Source organism: Solea senegalensis, linkage group LG7 (assembly GCF_019176455.1).
Source record: "Solea senegalensis isolate Sse05_10M linkage group LG7, IFAPA_SoseM_1, whole genome shotgun sequence".
NCBI lineage: Eukaryota > Metazoa > Chordata > Actinopteri > Pleuronectiformes > Soleidae > Solea > Solea senegalensis.
The window spans coordinates 4,191,422-4,214,294 of record NC_058027.1 but is presented as its reverse complement, the minus strand read 5'-3'; the positions used below and the strand labels follow the sequence as shown (position 1 = coordinate 4,214,294).

Genomic DNA, 22,873 nt, shown 5'->3' with positions numbered 1-22,873 from the left:
TTAAGCCGTCATGTACTCAGCCGTCCTCTTCATGTTGGACATAAGCTTTAAGCTGAGACGGGGGGAGGGTGTCGTCACAAAGTGTCGGGTGGGGAGGGTGGGGATGGTATGGCCTGGCTGAATCTCAATCACCAAGGTCCTTCAGCAGGGCTGGCCTTTTGATGGGCCAGCTGCAGCCATTCATCCACCCATTTACATTGAAATGCAACAACAGGAAGGGGGGAGGGGCAGGACTGTGAGGAGACGGGCCTCTGCGCTTGTGCAAGTGGGATGTGAATGAAAAGCAAAGGCATACCTAAAGACCAAAGAGAAGAGGTCCGTCAGCTGGGGCCCACGCCCCTGCTCTCCAATCCTTACTTTGTTTTTCCCTCAGCATGCTGTGGGGCAGTATAGTTGCCACAAAGGATCTAAGCACCCCTTTGACCAGTACATGCATTTTCACCACTCAGCTCTTTCCTGTCTTTACAGCCAGACTGGTGGCTGTAAAGAGATTGTGATTCATCCCACTGTCTATTTTAACAGCACTCTAATGTTACACCTGTTGATGGTGATGCTTTTCTTACGTTTCCTTCTTTGAATGTATTGAGGAAAATTACTTTCATACCGATGATGTTGAAGGCATCTTTATAAAGTTTTGTAGTGCTTGTGGAATTTAAGTTCTTGTTCCCGGGTCACTGTAATGGAGGCCACACTGTGTTGTTGACTGGAAAAAGAAGGCTGTTCTCATTTAAAGCTTTAGACTCAAAGTGTAGTTCAGACAAATGAGGCCAGTGTGTCATTTTTCTGAGTTCATAGAGCCTTCCAGGATAACTTGGATCTTCTCAGAGGTATGCATGTGACAGTTTTTAAGAGGGGCTCCAGGGAAAGTGTCATCTTCACACCAGCAGTAGCATTGCATCACAAACCACGGCCTCCTCATTAATTTCAGGCTACTGCATTGACAACCCAGTGAGTGGGCTGTGGTAAAAACGGCAACTTTTGACACAATTTGGCCACTCATTATCACCTAGCAGAAATACTGCGATTGCTGGTCAAACCATGTTTGCATGCTCATAAAGCTTTCTGACTGCTTTTGGCAACATAAAGATCAAACATTGTTGATCACAAACAACTAATGGTGCCAGAGGTGACTGATATAAATACTACTACTTAAGCGCTTAGGCATTATGACGCCCGATATGAAAGTGCATTTGCTTGATTAGAGTCTGTATTTGAAAAACTGAATATTATGCAGCAGTTTTTCAGAAAGCTTCATTGTGGCAATTTCAAAGGCACACACTATGAAAACATAGCAGCAGCTCCACAGCAGACAACATACCCCCTGTGTGAACAACAGATTGACGCAGCAGAGCAGCGACAAAGCTGTCACACACTGCACACACATCCAGTGGGGCACAGGTTGTGACAGAAATGGATTCAGTAGACGGCTGAACAAGGTTCAGGGGTTTGTGTTCATGTTTTCCACATTAAGAGTTGCTAGTGCTGTGAACTCCATGCTAAAATAACCCCAGATAAATCCCAGGTTTAAACTGGCTTTTCAACTGTGTGGATATGTTTGATCAGCATTTACTCTGGGGTCTAATGGCTGCACGCAGGTTTTGATGGCTTTAGCTTCGATCAGCGCTATTGGGAAGTTGCTAACTATTGTTTGCTAGCAATTAGCTGTTTCCGGTACGATACTGCAGTGCACGTTCATCTTCCAGCAGTTAGCATTTATGGTTGAAGCAATCATTACTTTTTTAAACTTCGGCCAGTGCTCAATATTATTTAATTAATTTCATCATCTAAACAATAGATTTAAATGGAGACCAAAGTAAAAGATGCAAACGTAACCACTGTAACATTGTTAGTTTCTAATTTCAGCTAATTAAAGCCCTTTACAAATTGCTGTAGCTCTTCAAGCTATTTATTTTTTGTATTTTTGTATTTATATGTTAATTTCCGTCATGACATTTAGATCACTCATCACCCAGCAGTGCAGTTCACACAATACACATAACCTAAAGGGAAAGCGGGAGAAGCCAAAAGCTTATCTCGTCCCGCTCCCATTATCTTTTTTTTTTTTTATGATATTTGACAAAGAAAACATGTTTCAGCATCAGGTAGCAATCAGAGATATAGTCTAGCTTTACACAGTCAAATCAGACTCCATGTGTGTCCATTGTGATGTTATAGCTTGCTCTCAGAAGAGCTCTGGAATCCGGAAAAGACATTAGTGCTTCAGCCACTGGCTGGTTAAAACAAATTCCAAGAATATCTTCAACACAACTGTGTATATGATGACTAAAATGTCTACTCGTTGCATGCATGTAGTTTCACTGTTGAGAGGCTTTTTTAAGTTAACATAAATAAAGGAATTGATGCATTAAAAATACATATATTGTATATCATAGTAACAGTGTCTTCAGGTTTTTGAGTATGAGTCAGTAAAAAGTAATAGTTATAGCACACAATTCTATAATAAGAATCATTAGTTGCTTTCATACAGTTTTCCCCACAGGGGCTATATGTTTTACAGCAAATGTCTGCAGAAGTTGATCTGGACATTCTTTGGACTTTTTTTCTGCCAACTCATCAACTCCACATTATGTCTGCATCAGCTTGTTTGAGAAGCAGCGGGACAAATGCTGGATCCTCCACAGTGAGAGTCCTTCCTTCTACATATTAGAGCCAGGTACCACCCTCTCACCTGGGTCATCCAGAGAATATCCTGCACTTGGGAATGTGTTCTACCCAGACAATGTCTCAATTTGTCATATGTGAACACAAACTCCAGACTTTTCCTGGAGTTCATAGCTGAAAACAGCTGTGAAGAGGGTGAGAATGAAATGTCTTTTTAGAGGGGGGACATGGTTTGGAATTAGCTAGTGTGTTAAAGCAGAGCAGTCAGGAGGGAGTGGAAAATCACATCGACTTCAGTCAGCCTGCTCAGGGACTTTCCCTTCTGAATATGTGGCAGCTAAGAGCAACTCTTAAAGGTACAGGCCAGCATGTGTTAGGCCCCTGTATCTAGGGTTACGTACATCTACATCGTGTCCCTGTGCCACTCGATGTGAGTCTAATTCGGGAGTTATTTGCTTTGACTAGAAGGAAAGAAGTCTAAGAAGTTGAAAATAGGAAATATAGAAGGCATTTTAAGTTGGCTTGGAGCTACCAATAATCTTTCCAGCATTTCACAAGGTTTGTCTGCCAAGGCTTGCAACAGTCACAGATCTGTGATTGGATGACTAGAGTCAACCAGACACTGATCGTCAAAGTTCTTGTGATGCTAGAACCTACTTCCCTATAAATATTCCCCCTTGTTTTTGTGTTTGTGCGTGTGTGTGTTTGCAGGGGGTGTGTGTTTGGATGTGTGTCTGTGCCACTCATACTCCCTGCAGTGAAGCTTTTTATAGAAACAGCAGCCAGCAGTGTAATCTCTGGCGTCGATGTAGGACAGCCTTTTATTCTTCCTCATTACTTATGCAAAGCCATTTCTCACCCACAATCACTGCATAGTCTGTTTGAATATGCTGTTTTCAAAGGAAAAGGTGAACAGTCAAAGGAAACATGTTTGTCTGCTTTTTAGGACAAATTGTGTATATTTGGTGTTTGCTGGTTCATTTCCAGTTTTATCTCTCATTTTCAATTTAGACTTAGCATGCTGTGAGCTAACATGCCTTAAGATTTATGCCAGTGCAGTATAAAATTGCTTTCTGTCATTATAGTTTTTCTTGTGATTATACAGGTTTAGCAAGATTTTTCAGTCGTCTTCGACAATGGGAGGAAACTGTTATCAGAGATTTAGCAAACAGTATTTCATTCATGGTCTGTGGTGTCGGAAAACACACCTGGAAGACAGGATGCAAACCGTAGTGTCATAAAACCAGTATAATGAATCACATGGCTTCCTGCATGAAAATGCCCCCCTGCTTTGTAGCCAGCTCAAGTCGGATTTAAGAGCCCCACCATTAAATTATTTACATAATGGAAAAACACAGATCCTGTAAGCTTTAAATGTGCACATATTTTGCCTCAGCGTTTCATCTCAAACAATGTCAGAGGCTATGATTTTGTTGATACCTCATTACATTTCCCAAGGTTGTGATCAGTCTGTTTTTGTGGACTGTGTGGCACCAGCATCCGAGTTTGAAGAGAATGTCTATTTTTTTGAATTGATAGACCAGTGATTTTGAATTTTAGGATTTCATTTAGCAATCCCTTGCCCTTGTACCCCATTCCCACTGTCAGAAATCAGGGATCAAATTAATCCAGGGATCAAATAGTTTTTTTTGACCATTGGAATTGTGTAATGACTCTGCAATGCTTGCCACTTTTTATTGGTTTCAGCTCAGATTTGCATTTGTGGAAATGCAAGACCACATTGGACACACTAATTTCGTCTTTGTCTGCTTCAGTTGTTGCATCTTCCATTCATCAACATACTCTTTATTTTGTCTTACTTGGGTGCAATTCATTTTATTAGCACCTAATTGTCACTGAGCTCTAGTGGGTAGTTGTCACATTTTCACAGAAAGATGACATTGTTTGGAAAAATAACACCACATGGTTTTAATTGTTCATCCAGGTTTAAAAATGTGAAAGAGTCTTATGTTCTTTATCTACATGTTTGTTAATTTTCTTTACTGATGTGATTATGGAATATAAGCACACCTTATGTCACTCAAGTCAAGTGCTGCATATCTATTTAATATGATCACATCGCCCTCTGTGATTCTTGGACAAATTATATTATTGTCTATTGAACTCGTTCCTGTGGTGAACTGTTATGTTGCTCTCTCACACACTTGGCCGAACTCTTTCCCTTGTCCTCTTTTTCTTCACCCCGGCACCCCTGTTCTCGTCTCTTGTCCACTTGAATTGTTTTTATACCAAACAAAGTTTCTCTCTCAAATGGTGTATGTTTTATTTCTTTTCCCTCTATGCCAAAGTTGAAGTTACAAATGTGGTGAAAATGAAGCAATAGAAAGCAGCCCATTGGCCATCAACTTATCGTACTGAATCATCTTTACACTCAGCAGCAAGAAAACCATGTTTGTGTGATATATGAACAGTGACAATTTGTGACTGAGATAACAAAGAGCTGCGGAAGTTTTCCCATTATCAGTTGCTCACACTGATACACTGACCCAGATGCACACACAGACAACAGACACATCTGTACCGTCAGACGTATTGACAACATGTTTTTGCTCTTGTGAAGGGCACGTGTATTTGCATACAGCTTGGGGAAGTGATATCTGTTCATATGTTGTCGCAAGAGACATCCAGGATTCATGTTAATGGCAGGTGTGAACAGTTGTGCTTGGGGCCTCTGTCAAACTTTCCATGCTCTGCATCTGTGGAGAGCCACTTCACATTTCCACATGCGGTTCATTTCATACTAAACTTAAGAGTCTGTGTCAGTCTAGCATTCTGCGCACGTGTACTCAATCTAATGTTTTGTTCCACTAGTGTCAATTTCCCTCCAGGAGATTGCCCTCTGTTGTATGTCATTGTGTTTTTTTTAACACCGAGTTGTATATGTGTGGGATCTGGGGGACCTCCTTGCCTAACCTCGAGCAAGTTTCCATGGTTACCAAATTCTGAGTTGCAGCGAGTGAATTCAAATTGGAGGTGCGCTTGTTTGTTCACAATGAGTCCACACGGACCACCTTGGAAATGGGCAGTAGGTGAAATCTGTGACATGTGGACTCCAGTGGAACTCTGAAGACGCGTGGACCCGCAAATTAAGACCTGGCACTAACATTGACCACTTGTGATCAGTACTCTCAGAGCGAATGGTCTGTCTATGATATACACAGTCGTGTTTAAAGCTGCATTAACATGTTCTTGTGCTTTACTTTGTAACTGCTGTGACCCAATTTGAATTATATGTGTGGTGTCTCTAATCCACTGCACTGTGTTAATTGTCAGCCCTTGCATTTGCTCAAATTTCGCATTTGCACTTGCAAACGCCAAAACAGCCGAGCAGTAAAAACTGGCTGAGTGGGGAGATCCAGTACGCTGTCTGTGGAGAGAAATGAAGATCTGTTGAATGTAACATCATACTTTATCAGTATAAACGGCATTGGCCCATTTTGTTTTGCTACAACCCACTTTATTTGGCCAACAACCCATTTTTGGGGTCGTTATCCACCATTGGAGAAAGACTGCCCATCATAGCATTGTGCAGGTCCACACTGGTGTCGTGTTTCGCTCGATATCGATCGGTGCTGGAAGAAGATAAATTCCCGTGATTACTGCATAGTCATTTGATCTCATAATAAATGCACAAGCCGGTTTTGGTGGTTGTTGGTTGGTTTATGTCCTCTGTGAATATGTGGGGTCATGTGGGTCTCTGCCAAATCTTCTTTCTCATCTTCAGCACTATTCTGTATATTGCATTCTCACCTTCCCTTTCCCATCTGTGACGGTCTCCTCCCCCATTTCCACATCTATGCAGTAGCCCTGCTTCCTCAGGAAGCACTGCTCGCAGGAAGCAAAGGGCGTTGGACGTAATTGTTTGCCTTGTTTCCTTCTTTGACAAAAATCATAGTAAATTAGGCACACACACTCCCAACAGCCTTCACATTTCTCCATATTTAGTATAATACATGAGCATTTATATGACATGTATGTCATGCAGTCCACATATAAAGATGCATATATTTAGTATTAATGCAGTGTTTCTGCTATTGCCTATTTAGATGCCTTACAATATTACTGCTTATTCACGTGAGACTGCAACCTGACTGTATGGAAGTGAAGGCCCTGGTATACGTCCTTGCATATTGCACGTCGTATATCGCAGACCCTGTCCAGGTCCTGTAGTATCCCACTTCAGCATCGGGTGGCAACAATGCTAAAGCTCCCTGGAACACGTCTGGTTCGCAAGTTCCGTCAGGCGGAGTGATGGCCAGTTCTTGGATGACTTTTCCTTGGTGACTACTTCTTATACTCCACAGTGGGGTAGAAGTGAAGTTGGCGCATGCGCTGTCCACGCACACTGAATGCAGTCTTTGTGCGTGGTTCCAAAATCTGGGCTGCACGTGCAGTGTGCGCGTTGGTGACGCACTTCGCGCCATTCGCACAGTACACGCGGAAGTATACCAGGGCCTTGAGTGAGCTCCTTCTATTGTTTGTGTAAGGCAACAAGAGACTGATTATCATTCAACAGCAATGTTTTTCTGTACAAATGTCAGGGTAGAGCTGAAGCTGAGAGTGAAATAGGCTCTTTATTGTTTTCAGTTTAATTACTTGATTGACTAATGGATCAGGTTGGGGTAAACAGATAATTTGTTACACCTCAAACACTCATCTTCTAATATGCTATCCTGTGTCATAATGTTGTGACTGCTACACTGGCAGCCGCGTTAGCCATCAATCGAAGTCCTGTATGTCTCTTCCCTTGTGTGAATATACTGTAGCTGCAGTCATGCCTCCACATAAGGGAGTGGAGTCGTCACTTGCTTCTCTCATGTAAGGGATTAAAGCTCTCTCCAGCAAGCCCTCATGTGATTTGTTTGTCCCCTCCCAGGAGTGTGAGAAAAAAATAACATGCCCTACGCTCACGTTGTGTGGGCGTGTGTGTATGTTCGTGGAAATTATAGTAGCTCCAGTGATGACCTCACATAGTTTTCTTACTTGGAATGTTTACATGCAGGGGCAACTTATTTTAAGGGGCTGTGTTGTCTTGCCATATACGCGCATCACCGCTCACTGCTGTAGTCATGTTCCCACTGTGTGCTGTGCAGTATTTTTCACACTGCTTTAATTCATGCACGCCCACCCAGTGCTTTCTATAAGCGCCTGCTGTCTGCCAAACGGACCACTACTTGTTGAAGTCCAGCTGGCTACTGTAATTCTTCAAACAGTGACCAGGGCTTGTATTTAACTCTACTGCAGAAGACAACAGACCCACATTTGAGATGAGTGTACGGCTAATTTTTAGACCATCTACCAGCAACAGAGGGAAGAGGATGGTTAACACGAGGAGGGACAGATACTGATGGAGTGTTCTGTATTTTTTTCTTTTACATAAACAGTATTTTGATGTTGGGTATATTAAGTTTCAGTGAGACGTCATCAAATAACTGACTCTACTTTTGCTGTGCAGACAAATATTAGTTGTAATTCCAGATCCAAGTCATGTTTCAAAAGCAAAACGATATGTAATGGATCCTCCTGCTTGATGTCAGTTCCAGCTCTGCCAGTGACCCTCAGGTGTGAGTGTGAGAGTGAATGATTGTTTCTGTATGTTGGTCCTGTGATGTACTGGTGACCTGTCCAGGGTACAACCCACCTATGTCAGCTGCCATTGGCTCCAGCTCTCCCTCAAGAAGATAAAGAATTTGATGAATGAAAATAAAATGAATTTCCTGCAGTACAGTACATGGTCAACTACATATATTGTATGATGGAATTGTGACAGTAAAAAATATGAGAGGCTACCAGATATGGGCTTTCTCAACTAACAGTTTCATGCATGACCCTCCTAGTTAGCTGTTTTTTCCTCAGTGACTCCATATGCTTGTGAAAAGCCATGCCCCCTCAGGTTTTAGAGAAACTCTGGAGTGCATGTGGCTCAGGCCTGTCAAAAACGAGAGACTATGTGAGTCTTTGCCATTCAAGGCCAGTGAAATGCAAGGGAGGTCTGAAATAGCTCTTTGTCAAGATAATCGTGGCAACATGCACGATGTGTTTGCACAGTAAGCACATGCAACATACTGGGTTTGTTGTACTAGGGCATTTTCCCCCTCCCCCCAATTATTTGCTAGCCCACGTGCCTGCATGTCAGTTACGTGAGGTAAACATGAACTGTCCACATCTCCCTATATCAGACTGACACAATGAATTCATGCTGTGTGATATTATAACTCATCACTCATTGAGAATAGGGTTTTACTTGCATGTGCCTATGTGGAATTGGATATAAAGCTTTATATTCAGATACAGCATTTAGTCTGTGGTCACAATGTGTGTCAGTGGGAGATATTTATTAAATGCCTACTTTTTAACTGGCAGAGAAATGTGTGGGCGTATGGATGGCCACAGGCTTTCAGAACCAACAGTGTTGACTTGTTCTGTGGTGTTGGAGCATGTGCGGGTGTTTATGTCGATAATGTACCATGTGCTGCTACTCCTCCATTTCCAATATTCATAGAGCTCTGTCTTTCACTGCAACCATGGCAACAGAAAATGACAAATGGCAGTGCTGTGGAAATGCTCAGGTCGTGTGTGTGTGTGAGGCTGAATGGCAGAGCAAGCTTTCTTCAACGAAAATCAAATCACAGTGTCAGTCAATAGGCTAAATGAATTACAAATGCTAGTTTTTGTCTTGGCTGTTTGGCTAATATTTGGGAAATAAGCACCAGAGGCTACACTAACACATCCCAATCCATATCTTAATATATGTTTTCATGATTTTTGATGGAAAATATGAATGAATATTCATTACGTTAACCCACTGCCAAATGACTTCACGAAAGAGTTCCACACGACGCTATGGCAATGTTAAATGTAGCATGTACTGACAACAGGAAGTCTTTTTACGTCAAAATAGATGGTGGCAAAGAGGAAACGCAACAGCAACAATGCCCGTGTTAAGCTAAGTGGCTGCAACCAGTTGGAATATGACTAAAAACGTGCCAAAAAAGCACCCATGAATTGTTTCAGGAGAGGATGCATGTAGAGACACTGGCAGTATTTTAGTAATTAGTCAACGTTTCCTGGATGCTGTAGTCACTTGATGGCTCAGGCAATGTCTCTGATTGGTTTTGTTTGCCTAATAGGTAATAAATTGCATTTTTACCTCTGCCAGGGTGGTTATGTTTTCTCCCCATTTATTTGTCTGTGAGTGGCATGAGAGTAAAAAAAGATTAATTTTTGGTGGTGATCTGGACACACAATTGTTAAATTAATTGAAACTGAGCAACATTGCAATAGGTTTGTTTTCTAAGAGTGCTTTCTCTTGTCATTTGTTAGAGTTGTAATTAGTGGAACAGGAAACACATGGTTCATCCTAACATCAGAGATGGTTCACTCATTAACATTAGTTACATAATACATCCAAAGCCACACTCCTTGCTCAACCCACTCTGCCTTCATATGATTTGTCAATGCAGTGGTCCCTGCTCGTGTATAAGTTTATGTCATCCAGGTTGTACTTGTTTATAAAGAATATCATCATCTAAGTTTAAAAAGAGCAGGAAACATCTCATTGAAAGGATGCTATCCAACAATAGCAGTAGGTGGTTAATAAGCGTGCTGTCTGGCTTAAATTAAACTTGGCTGCTGTTTGGATTGCGCGCTTCTGCCAGTGTTTGTCAAATATAGTTTGTGAACACAACATTTGTAACATCACTGTACAAACCTGAGTATTTCTGCAGTGTCAACAAGTCCAACACAGTGGGGTGTCTTAGCCTTTCATGTCATGTCACATCAGGGAGTGATTCTGTATTTGACCGAATGGAGAAGCGCATGGTGTGTGTGACTTGATTTGAGACTACAGCTGTGTTTTATATACGCAGAATAGCGAGTCAAAATGTAAGTAAGTAAGGGTTCAGACTTTGTACCATCAGTGTGTTAAAAGGGTTGAATTAGGATTTAAAAAAGGGATTGCAGCTTAACTACTTGTGCGAGTGTAAGTGTGGCAGGGTGCACCTGGCTGTCGGTGTTTCTTTTTTCTCGTGCCTATATCTACACTGGAAAATGGCGGCACACATAGATGCAGCAGCTCCTTAATCTTAGCGTGAGCCTGATGGACTTACCAATTATAATTTTGTTGTACACAAGATTGTGTTCTTTACCTTTATCGTACATTATTCTTCGCTGGAGTTCTGCTCAAGAACCTTTTCTCAATTTTCTTAAAAATACTTTGTCATCGACCACTTGCCTTTTTTTCCTCATCTTTAGGCTGTTTATGTCTTTCAATTACAGTCCATTACAAGAAACGTTCTTGTATTTGTTAAGTTAATTCATTTTGTTGAGTTAATGCATACAATTCCAGGGATGTTTGTCCTGATCAGAAAGGATTATACTTGTTGGCAATTGTTTAATTAGTTTAAATCTTGTTGTTGATGAGGCCTAGTATTTATTTACTCAATTATATTTGCATTAAGCAGTTCTGAACAACATTATTATGAATGTCTGAACAAGCACTGCATTGTTATTGTTTTACATTTCTATTCCTGCTACATCAGCCAAAATAACCACAGTCTTTTACAGTATGGAGTTACATTATGGTAATTTGAATTTTAATTCATTTGAAAATTGAAAAGTGCTCTCCTTTGTTGTAAAGCCAAGCTGAATATACATTAAACTGCGCAGGCTGTGAACTGGGAGCACATGCAGGTTTCAGGTGGAGGCCAGCATTTGGAAAAAAAGACATCTTTTGAATTCAAAGGTTTTTCCCAGTCCAGAGAGCTTGTTACCTTGACAACAGCAGAAGATTCGTAGCAAGGGGGGACTGAGCAAGTGAGAGAGTGAGCTGAGCTTGCTGTGGCATGGCTGTGCTGAACAAACAAGGGCTGTTGCAAACTATGTCACGAGCAGTGCTGCTGTTACCACCATCTCATTGCTGCCCTTATTCCTCCACACACTTCTCTTTAATTCAGTATCAGGCTTTTATTTAACTGTTATATTGTTCACTTGGTATCCACTCATCCCAGCCTTCTTTATTATTTACTACCTGCTAGTTTCATCTTGCCCCTCCTCTCACCTCCTCTCTCTGCATTTGCTTTTTTATTACCTCTCATCGCATCTTCTATGCGGATGCTTTATCTCACACTGGTGTGTTTGGTTAAACTGATTTGAATAGAGCTAAGGTGGATATCTGTGCTGGTTGCATATGCTGAGGATGTGAAGGACCAGTGTGCTGCGGTCCCTCCCTGTATAGGCCAAGCTTTATTAATAATGTAGATGCTTTTGAAGAGGAGATGTTGTGGTGTGCATCTTTTTGTCTCTCCTCCCCCTGGCCCACCACCTCCTCCTCCTCCCCCCAGCTGTCTCCCCATACTCTTCAGTGTCAGGTTTTCCCTCCAGTATTTGTGCATGGAAGAGCAGGGGACTGAATCTAATTAGTGAAGATATTACAATAAGCCCTGATACCTGATGCTCCGACATACTGCAGGCCAAATCCAGGCTGCTATATTAAGCTGCTGTTGCTTCCTATTGTTCGTCTGGTTTAGGGCTACAACTTAATATAGGGGTTTATCATCGACATCATTGATGAGTCACAGCTGAGCTCCAGATATTGTAGGCAGGGTATTGTCTGTGTTTAATGCAAACTGTGTTGCATAATTATTGTTATGCTTTTTCAGCAGAGGTTGATTGATGTCCGTGTAAAAGTTAGACCTAGCATGACAGGACACAACACCAACGTCATTGTGTTATGAAACGTCACTGACTCCAGCATTAATACAGGATCTCTTTTTGCATCTGATGCAAAATTACCCTTGGAGAGTTTACTTGGAGCTAGTAAAAGAACATTTGACAATGACCTGTTTATGGCCAGTATCAGACTGACATCTGTTTGCGCGGTGATAAAAGCTCATTGCGCGGTGATAAAAGCTCACCAGTCGTTGTTGGTCTCTGCCCTCTTCTCGAACTGCGCTGCATATTCCTTGTGGACTGGTATTGTTCTAGGATTGTCTGGAAGTTTAAACTTCACTTAAATTTTGTTTTATGTTGAGGAACATGTACATAGAACTTTTTGTCAACCGTAGTAGTTTTGACGACTCCTGTAAGTCTTTAGAATTTTAGGACTACTGCTTTGTCTCAGTATGCAGCATTTTTTTAAATGAAATGTATCTGCCTCTACTACGCCCCCTTTCAACTTGTTTTTTAGTATTAGGTAGTTTCCAGGTTGCTTGCGGCCAGTTGTTAGCCTGTTGAGCACTATTAGGAGTCTATTCTTCGAGCTGACAGAGCATAAAAGTGGTCCGCTATGTCCTAAAAATGGAGTTGAAAATTAGGTGCATTAGCAGCACACACAAACCAACTTATATCCGACTCTGGTCCAACTCACAGTATACATGCAGCAGGAGCTTGACTCCCAAACACATTATTTGGGTGTGTTAGCAGTGTTTGTTAAAGGGTTAAAGTCAGTCTGAACCCAACCTTAAAATAATTTCTCGTGCACTTTACTTTTTTTTGTCTTCTTTCCATTGATAGGACAGCCAAAAGCATAACTTGAGGCTAATGTAATATTTCATAGGTCTGTCACCAGACAGCATTTTTCATTTTCTCACACCTATCAACACTACATGTTAGTTTTGTCCGTGCCAACATTTCTAATATGCTGTGCATACCGTGTCCTATATATGAACTCCTCAGAATTCACCAAGCCTGTAAATTTTGTTCAAGATCATTTACTGTGCCACAAACACTGCAGTGTGAATGATGTAGTTGTCCCTGCATGACGTAAGCGATGCCTGTAACACCCTTTATTAAATAAGACAGTCGTTAGTGTGTTGTTGCGGCTCGCTTTTCAGCTGCCTGTGATCTGTTTGCTGATAAAACAGACAGACATTGGACTGGCTGAAGAGGTGTTCTGTAGCCCCCGTAGGCACACTGATAGGTTTGTTATATGGTCAAGATTTCACATTTTGAAGCAGCAGTAATTCTCCCTCTAGTTCTATAAGCTTTCAGTAAAAAATGACGTTTATCTTGTTATGAGGTGCCAAACTGAACACAGATTTGGATAACTATTCTTGTTAGGAATTGGCATTGACTTCCATTAATTTTGGCTGCCTAACCAAAACCACATCTCTACCGAATCTTACAGCAAACCTCTACCATTAACTCAGAAATGAGGCTCTGCCTCTTCAAAACCAGGATTGGTTCCTAATAAAGTCAATGTTTATACCAGAGAAGGTCCTTAAAAGGCATACAAACAAATATCATGTCAGCAGTGGTCATGTACAAGGAGCCAACAGTCTTCATTCAATAGTTTTCGCTAATAAGGAGGTTAGTGGTTGTTAGTGGTCTGCAGGTTTGGCTGTGTTGACTAACTGTTTCTTCAGTATTTAACTCTTCTTATTGTTGGTACCTCACCATATAAGTTTAATGCCATAAACGCCACCGTTGAGCAATTATTGCAACAGTTAGCACTAAAAGAAACAGCATTTTGGCTTAAAATTGTCAGTATAAAACTGAGCACAAGCTTTCTCTGTTGTTTTCTTTGCCATTGAGTTGTTTTTTTTTGTTTTTTTGTGAAAAGGCATCTGCTCAAGTCATTGCACAAATAAACTGTTATTGTAAATACAATGAACAGTTGCGTGTAAACCTGGTATCCTATTCAGGCAGGTGTTGACACTTTTTGCAACATCTTTATGACGATGGCCAAACAGCAACAACAATGTACCACACTAATGGCCTTATTGTCAAATTGAAATCATGTATTAACCATATGAATGTAAATTATGCATTAACAATATGAATGTAACATTAACCAGTCGTTAGGAAACTAACTGTAAAAACAAGATAAGTAACTGTGTTGCTCTGAAAGTCCAGCAATCTGTTGTTAAGGTAACTAAATTTGCACTGTTTAGACCTCCAATAACCTTTTCCTTTACATTATCAGACATCAAATGCAACACCTTTGTAGTAAAAATCCGACCTGCTTGGCATTTCGTAGCGTAGTTCCAGTACGTTAATTAAATATTTAAATCCAGGGACTCGTCTTTAGCGTTTATTATCGTTTTAGCTTTCGCTCCAAATAAGGACAGAAGAGTTGCTTGTGTTAACGGAGTTGTTTTTGTAGTTAGGTCTATGTCCTTATGATGCTTGCGGATATGTCCTGTGCTTTGCTACACACACATAATATAGCTTACATGCCGTGGTTTTCCTGTCGACAACACAAACATTTAGCCTGCAGGTACTTAAATTATGTCACCATGAGTTAATAGCTTTTATGTCATTTTATGTCATTACGAGTCCCTATCGACGATGGTGTGTTGTCCAAAACATGGTTTAACATGTTAAAAAGTTACGTAAACAAATATTTTATTTTATTAACATTATAGTTTTGTTTTTTTTATCCTATAAAGAATCAAAAACAGTACTGTTAAATCCCCGGATTGAAGTATTGAAAAGAATTGGACTGGATGTCTTGAGCAGAGAGTGGGGGCACACTGCTCCACTGTGTGATATTATTGGGCCTTTGTTTTGGTAACTGGTCCAGCTGTTGCATTAGATGACCCATTGGAAAAGCTATACTCTGGATACGAATGTGCTGCTTTCAAATGGTGTTGTTTACCAAGGTCACTAGATGTCCGGTTCATGACTTCTCTTGCTGCAGTTCTGAGTTAGATTTCCATTCGAATACAGCAGTAGACACAACAAGCTGTTGTTTCAGCTCTAGTTTTAAGTTCCATAGAAAGTCCTTCTTGTCCTTCCTGGATTAATAAGTAGTTGATGCATACATCTTGTTTCATATCTGTTTTCATGGTGTGATTTACTGATGTGTGTGAGCAGTCAAGACTGCGTTTGTTTTGGTAAGACATGCTAGTGCCAAGTTTAGCATTTTCCACTGTTTTAAATAAGCTATATCAACAAGCAAGAGCCCCTGGTTTGGTTCAACTAAATGTTTGCCTGAGCGCTAGTGAAGAGTTTTATACTCACCTGCAGCCATAGTCTGTTGGCATCAATAGCAGCTAATGATTCTTGTTGAACTTCGCTGTTAAAACCAGTGTTGGTTTCATTTGCTCTCTCGGCTTGTGGCTTGTTCGTTATACTCGCACTCACTTCCTTCTCTGTCCCTGACAAACTGTTCTGTTCCTCATGAATACACTGTATGGTAAAAACCTTGAATACATTGATAAGCTGAAGCACCCTTTTTGGTAACAAGGACGTGTCCAGCAAACTTGCAGGTGAATTTAATATCCAGACATGTTGCCATGGTGATGCAGATCTAGAAATTTGTAGTAATGTATGACTGCTGAATACACTGCTGCACCTCCACAGTATGGAGGAGGGCTTCTCACTCAATCGATTAATTGTTTTAGACCTAGTTTGACCTTTAACCTGATGCTTTTATCTGCTCAATTATAATCATCCTGTGCTCAAGTATTACATTGTATACATAAATTATATTTTGTAAATACTGCGGTTCATCTGTCCCCTCAGCATTAAATTGCTTGTATATGTGGTGTTATTGTTTTCTCATTCCTTCCTGAAGAAAGTAGCTTAGGTAAGTTAATTAGCAATTAGGAAAGCAACTGTTACTATACTGTAGACCCTGTCATTGCCACCTAGTGTGCTACTTTCACTTCAGTTCTGTATATATTGTCTGAAGTTTAACTGTGAATGCTGATGGAAACAAATGCCAAATACCAGTCCCAGCCTGTGCTGGTTCAGTTGTATGTCTTGCCTTACCGGTTTGTTTTGTTTTTTTCACTAATTAATGGTATACTATATGAAGTATAAGGTATTTGGTTTAGGCACATTTTACATGGTGTACAATTCTCAGTTGAAACTGTGGAAATGTATATTGGTGATCTTTTGGGAGGGTAGTGTCCTGTGTCCTGGCTGGGATATTACATTCAGTCAGTGCTGTGATTCCTGCTGGGAAAGCCCCTTAAATTCCTCTTCAGAACAAGCACTAATACAAATCTAACATTCATGCTTCCTAATACTTAGGCCTTTGCAGTGAGGTCTGGCCTTAATCCTATCCTGTGTTTCCACCTGTCACCCTGTCTATACTGTCAGCTTTAGTGCTCTTCCCTGTTAAACCCTCTATACAGGTTCAACACAATAGTATATCATGTAGCAGAGATATTGGATAACTCTTAACAAATGTTGAACGCTTCTACCTTAATGTAGATTGTCGGGTAACATTCCCAGGGATTTGTCTAAATTGTTTTGGTTTTTTTCTTGGTGGTTTTAGCCGTGAACGCTAGTTGCTAACAACTGCTGGTTTTCAGTCCCCTCGTGAAGCTTTAAAACCAAATGGGACAAATGTGGGTTCAGACTGGGGAGGTGGTGGGGTGGTCCAATAATCACTGGAATGTTACCAGTTTAGCCTGACAATGGACCTCTGTTAAATACCCTCTCGTGCTCCACCTCCTAAATCCTGATAAATCCTTGTCCTCGTAGTTGAGACGGGACTGGGGGAAGGGCCAGCCAGGCATGCGAGGAGCATTAGCTGGCCTCGGACACTGGGCTGTGGCTGGAAATTTTCTATGTATTGTGAACAACCTGGTTCAACCCTAACCCTATTTGTGCACCGTTAACAGTCTATAATATGAAACTATTAATACAAAGTATTATTTCAAATGATTAACATTGTTAATGTGGTCGTGACAACGTTTCACATACCTAGAATTTTGAATGTTTAAAGTTCATTGGTGTACACACAACAAATTGTAGTGATATGCATAAATGTTGTTCTGCATCACCTTGCACATTCAGAATTTTTTGTCTTTCTATATGTCCTTTAATTTGTCAGATGTTTAGTTTCTCAAACTCAAAATCTTTATTTTTTGTTTCAAGCTAAGGTGGAGCTGCAATTTTCACCATAAATTACTATTACATATGTTCTAAGTAGCATTTAAATCACATATTAAAATGCATTCAACTCAATACTAAAACAACTGAAGCATGGTTAGTGCAATTGTTGACATTTTATGGAACTTAAGGGTTTTCCAAATGAATGCCGGTTTGGCTGTAAGATAGTAACTTTTAGTTAAAGTGCTTACAAAGTAGACCATGGCTGTCATACCTGTAGCCTATATATATATATTTTTTTTAATATTTAACAGTTTATTTTCTTTACTCAATTAATGTGTCTCAATCTGAAAAATTGTGACTGTAGGAGATTATCAAAATTCAGCTTTTGAATATTGGCACATTGATAATCCCTCTATACCTTCTTCCATTTAGCAGGGAAGGTGTTGGCTCAATACATGCAGCTCAGGACAAGAGAAAATGAGACACAAAGCAAAGTTAAAGACAAGGTTTTAGAGGGAAAACAAAGGGGACCAAATGCTTCACTACATATCGGCTCCTTAGGCTTTTCTCCTTTCTCTGTGGAGAACGGTGTGAGAACCAATCATGGGAAGAGAAACATGACGCTCTTCATCTATCCCAGTATATCCAGCATTAGCAATGTGAAACTGCTTGTGCTGTCCCAGTAATTAATGCTTGGTTTTGTTTTGTTCTTGTTTTTCAGGATTCTGCAGCGGGTGTTTTCTAGTTGGATTTTAGCGCACATTCTCCTCCCACAGCCATGGAATCGGTATGTACGTCTTCATCAGGCCAAACCTCCGTCTTATTAAGCCAAATGCAATTGAAATGTGCTCTTGTTTTGACTTGCTTTCTAGGCATGTTAGAGGTGGCATCATAATACATGTTATACTGTATCTTGTGTGTATGCTTGTGTGGTGGCCTGATGCCTGTTTTGCAGTTTGAGAGCAATGAATAGAACCGTCAAGTTTCTATTTTTATTCATCTTTATGCTCATGTCAACCATGTAGTACTTGAAGACATCCTTTTCACATCGTCTTCAGATCTTAGAATTACATCACAATAACATGTACATGGTTTTAGACCATCAGTCAACCCATGTTGTATAATAGAGCTATACTATAGCTAGCGGCGTGATGATGTGTGGAGTTGTGTCATTCAGAGCTAGACTTTTGGCTGGCTAGGATCTTTTCATGTTGTGAGCCAAACACAAACTTTACCCACCAGCACTGTTTGGCATAGACTTTTCTTCTTCCTCTGTGTTAATCCATTTGGATTACAGTGTGAGATGAACCAAACATTCTGTTCTGATGGAACTGCGCAGATATGCTTCCTATTGCATCCCTAAATAAAAGCACAATGAAATAGCTTTGATCTTGGAGGCAAAAAGAGAAGGGGGGGTTAAATAAAGACAAGCGGGGATCCACCTGCACTCAGAACTTACCCTTTGCATCAGTGACAGTTCCTCCTAAGAGATCCTCTCACAATATGTGCCAGGAGAATCAGTTGGTCATTAGTTGGTCATTAGTCAAATGTGCAAGATTAGTGACCTAATGTAGCCCTAAAAAGGTGAATGGTGAAATAATTAAAAAAACGATGTCGTCCCTTTGCCTTAACAGGTTTTAAAAGACACCCATCTGTTTGTAAGCGTTCTTGTACGTATATGTGGTCACATGCTGCAAGTGCCAGACCTTACCCCTTATTGTCAGTCATGCAAGAGACTTTGTGTGCAGCGGTTGCTTGTACCAACAAGCAAGTGCAGCAGCACTGAGGTCTATCCACTGGAATGCATGTATTAAGAAGAGGGCTTAGTGCACGCCTAACCTCTGCTTTCCTGTCCCTTTGTCAGAGGCTGTGTCTGTGCATTTACACTTGTGTGTTAGAGACTGTGAAAACTAGGTCACTGCTTCTGTAGTGCAGAACTAGCATCCATCACTCTGTCTCAGTCCCAGTCACACAACTACATCCTACATAGCTAAATGTGTTTCTGATCATGTTATACATAATGACAATAATGTCTTAACTCTTAAATAGATTGAACTATGTTTTATTGAATTGGGGACTCAATACTTGTGGGTTTGTGTTCAGGATTTTTCGGGCCACAAAAAAACATGATGTACTAGAGCAACGCTCAGCATAAACTCATAAAACATTACATTGTGACTTTATAAAAATTAGAGCACATTAGCATCAGTGATCTTTCAGTTTGACTGTAAGTACTGCTACAGTCAAACTGAAACTTACTATACTTACTTACTGAAGCCAGTGTGCTAGCAGGCTTCGCTAATGTCTGTATGCCCAGAATTTGCAGAATAACTGTCCTTATTTTAATTCTATAAGGATTAGAAGAATGTGTTTATTTATTTATTTGTTTTTTTTTTGTGTAAATTGAGGACCACCAACAAAGTATTTATTTCTGTGTGTTTATGTTTGCCTCAAGTGTGACATAAAATCATCGCTATTAGACAGGCTGTCATCAAAATGTGCAAAATCACACTGAGAGATAATTTTTTTCCGAGGAGAAATGTTCCATCTGGGAGCTACAAAACAAATTAATGTGTTATTAAAAAACAGCAGCCTGGTGATCAGTGTGTACTGCCTGTAGCCTTGACCAGCATTTGCTACACTCGAGCTAAGGCTGTAGTCCAACTTAAACAAGCAGTTGTACAACTTGCCTAGTCCGAGTATACACGCAGAGGAGAAAAGCGATTTATTGGCTGTGTTCGTCTGACTCCGCCTCTGTAGGTGGCTCTTTTTGCTCTATAAGTTGCACATTGAATCAGTTTCCTGTTGACCTATAGGGCACAGAAAAACAAATGGCGAACGGCAAGATGGACCATGCTGTGGTTCTGTATTAGGGCTGTCAGCTGCAGTGCGCAGCAGCAGTGAGGGCAACATGCAAGCCTCAGCTCTCTCCTCTCTCTGCAGATATATAGTGTCCACCACTTCTGTGGAGAGACGAGTAACTGCATCTCGCGGGGAGCTTTCTCCAAACACACAGCACTCGCACACCGCGCCGGGGGGTCATCTGCGCTGTGTTCTTATCTGTAATAATGTAAACAAAAGGGAGCCACAGTCATTCCCAATCGAGTTGACAGACTTGTGTTTCTATCACATAATATCAGAAATTAAGATGTTTGTGTTGACAAACGGCTACTGGATGATAAAGAACAGAAAGTCGCTCGGATCGGCATGTCATTAATACTCACACTAGCAGCACTGTTAATGTAATGTGACAATTACTAAAAGTGTTTGTAAAGTAAAGACAACCGTGATTGTGTTTGTGGAGTTTTGGGGTGGAGTGGTGACGGTGGTGGGGGATGGCCACATGTGCTCAAAGGGTTGGTGGAGGTTTTCGAATGAATTTGAACAATTTACACGTCATCACATAGATTTGTTCAAACTTGAATTGGATTGAAATTAGAACAAGCATTACTTGTAGTTGCTGTGTTTTTTGTCTTTTTTTGGTGCACGGGCAGAACACAAAGTCTAACTCCAGTCTGATACACCATACACATGCCTGACTATGAATGACATTATCTAGGTATGTTAGTTCGACTAAGACTCGGACTAAGATCTCGGTTTTAGTCGGACTAACGTGTTATTCCATTAAGAAAACCAAATAATTGTGTCAGTCCGATTAAAATTGGACTTTTAACATGCGTGTAAAAGCACTGACTGACTTTCCAACCCCACCTTCTACTGCACAATTTCATCTCTCTCCCTTTGCTTCTGACTCTCTTACTTACTCTCCTCCCACCTATCTCTCTAGTGTCTGTGTGTCTGTAGCAGTGCACCAGCAAGAGCTGCTGTTGTTTACCTCTCTGAGCTGCCTATATCTGCTTACTGTCAGTGGAAACCAAGGAAACTGATCACAAAGCTCATTGTGGTGCGGGGAGTGAAATACATGCTGTGTGTATTTGAGCCTATGGGGATGGAGACGCTCACACACGCACACACAACCCCTGTGCCACTCTCCTCCTCCCTCTTCTCATGTGATGCCAGTCACATGGTTTCCAGGCAAGCAGCTCAGTAAATCAGAATCAGACTTTTATTTTTAACTGCTTTAAATCCTCCACCTGGTCTCCATGGTTAGAACTGACTGAGGTGTCTTGTGATTAGGTATTGCCACTGATTTCCCAGAACTATGCAATTTGATTCTAAAGGTATATATTTCATTTTTCAATTTCTATATGTCCATTATAGTCATTACCATGTATCCGTGTATATGATACAGATTATCAGATAACTGTTGTTAACTGTACAAGACTAATGTGACAACCATGTTAACGACATACATTTTTTGCAAGCTACTGTGTAATTCAGCAGTTATATGCTTGGAATTGAAGCTATAGATCCAGGCCTTGTGTGAGCAGCGACTACTTTTTACTTGCCTGTTAAAAATACTGTGGTATGAGCAGCTATAATGTGTTGAATGTGACTGATACCATTCTGACAGGGAGGTGTCTGTTCGATTTGTTACAGATGAAAAAGCTAAAATTCTTTTTATCACACTTTCTCCACTGGTTCCCTCATAGCTGCCCTTTTATCCCCTCCCCTTTCTCTAAAGCGGGGCTTGTTCCTCAGTGCAGATTAGTGTGTGCTGCAGCTCTGAAACAGGGAAGTGGGCCCTGCTAGTGGCATTACATAACTCACCCCCACTAGTGCGGCTCGGTCTGGCCCGGCTGGAGAGACGACTATAGAGGCTTTGTTTTCCCAACCTTCCCTTCTTCCTCCCCTCTGCTGCTCCTCCTCTTCCCCCTTAAGCAAGCTGCATACTGATGCTGTATAGAAGGAGTCTGTTTGCAGGGAACAGGCGAGGTACTGTGGCATGGAGTGCAGAGAAATACGCTAATAGCAAGCTGAATGGTAAGGAGCTCACATCTTTGGGCAAAGGAATGTGAGGACTGCCATAGGTCATATAGTTTCAGGGAAATGGGAAGCAAGGGAATGCTGCGTGATGCTTTACTGTCTGCCCAGGGGTTCCTCATCAGCATGTCCTGTCTTTTATACCCAAGGTTAGAGTTATTTTCAGGAGTATTAAAGCACTGAGCCAAATTTCTCATTGTTGACAGGTTATGAGGTGGTTTGTAGTTTTTGTGCGGCAAATGCATTCACACACACACTGTTTTTCCTCACCTGGCAGTCTGCCACTGCTGGGTGGGAGTGGGCAAGCCAATGTGCTCTGTGTAATGGAGGTTCAGACCAGTTAGCACGCCGACTGAGTCCAAGTGAATTGTAGGTATGAGAGTGAAAAAGATAAATAGCAGTGCACAGTGGCAGCTTTATGTTCAACAATCTAGCTGCACTGAGTCCTTTGCACGCTCTTTACTCTGCATTTTTCTGTCCATGGAATGTTGTAAATGAGACGAGTAACAAATGTCTGCATTAGTGATGTCGCAGGAGCAGTGTTTCCATTTCACTT

General features: G+C 41.0%; 2 protein-coding genes across 3 annotated transcripts in view; one reads left to right on the top strand and one right to left on the bottom strand.

Moving 5' to 3' along the window:
• cmtm3 (CKLF-like MARVEL transmembrane domain containing 3) overlaps positions 1 to 22,873 on the bottom strand; it is a 272,921-nt gene that overhangs the window by 127,569 nt on the left and 122,479 nt on the right. The window lies entirely within an intron of this gene.
• Positions 1 to 22,873, top strand: part of ankrd11 (ankyrin repeat domain 11) — a 94,608-nt gene that overhangs the window by 8,180 nt on the left and 63,555 nt on the right. For both annotated transcript variants that reach the window (XM_044030879.1, XM_044030878.1), the window contains exon 2: positions 18,155 to 18,220. The gene's annotated coding sequence lies outside the window, so the exon portion shown is untranslated. The remainder of the gene's footprint in view (positions 1 to 18,154; positions 18,221 to 22,873) is intronic.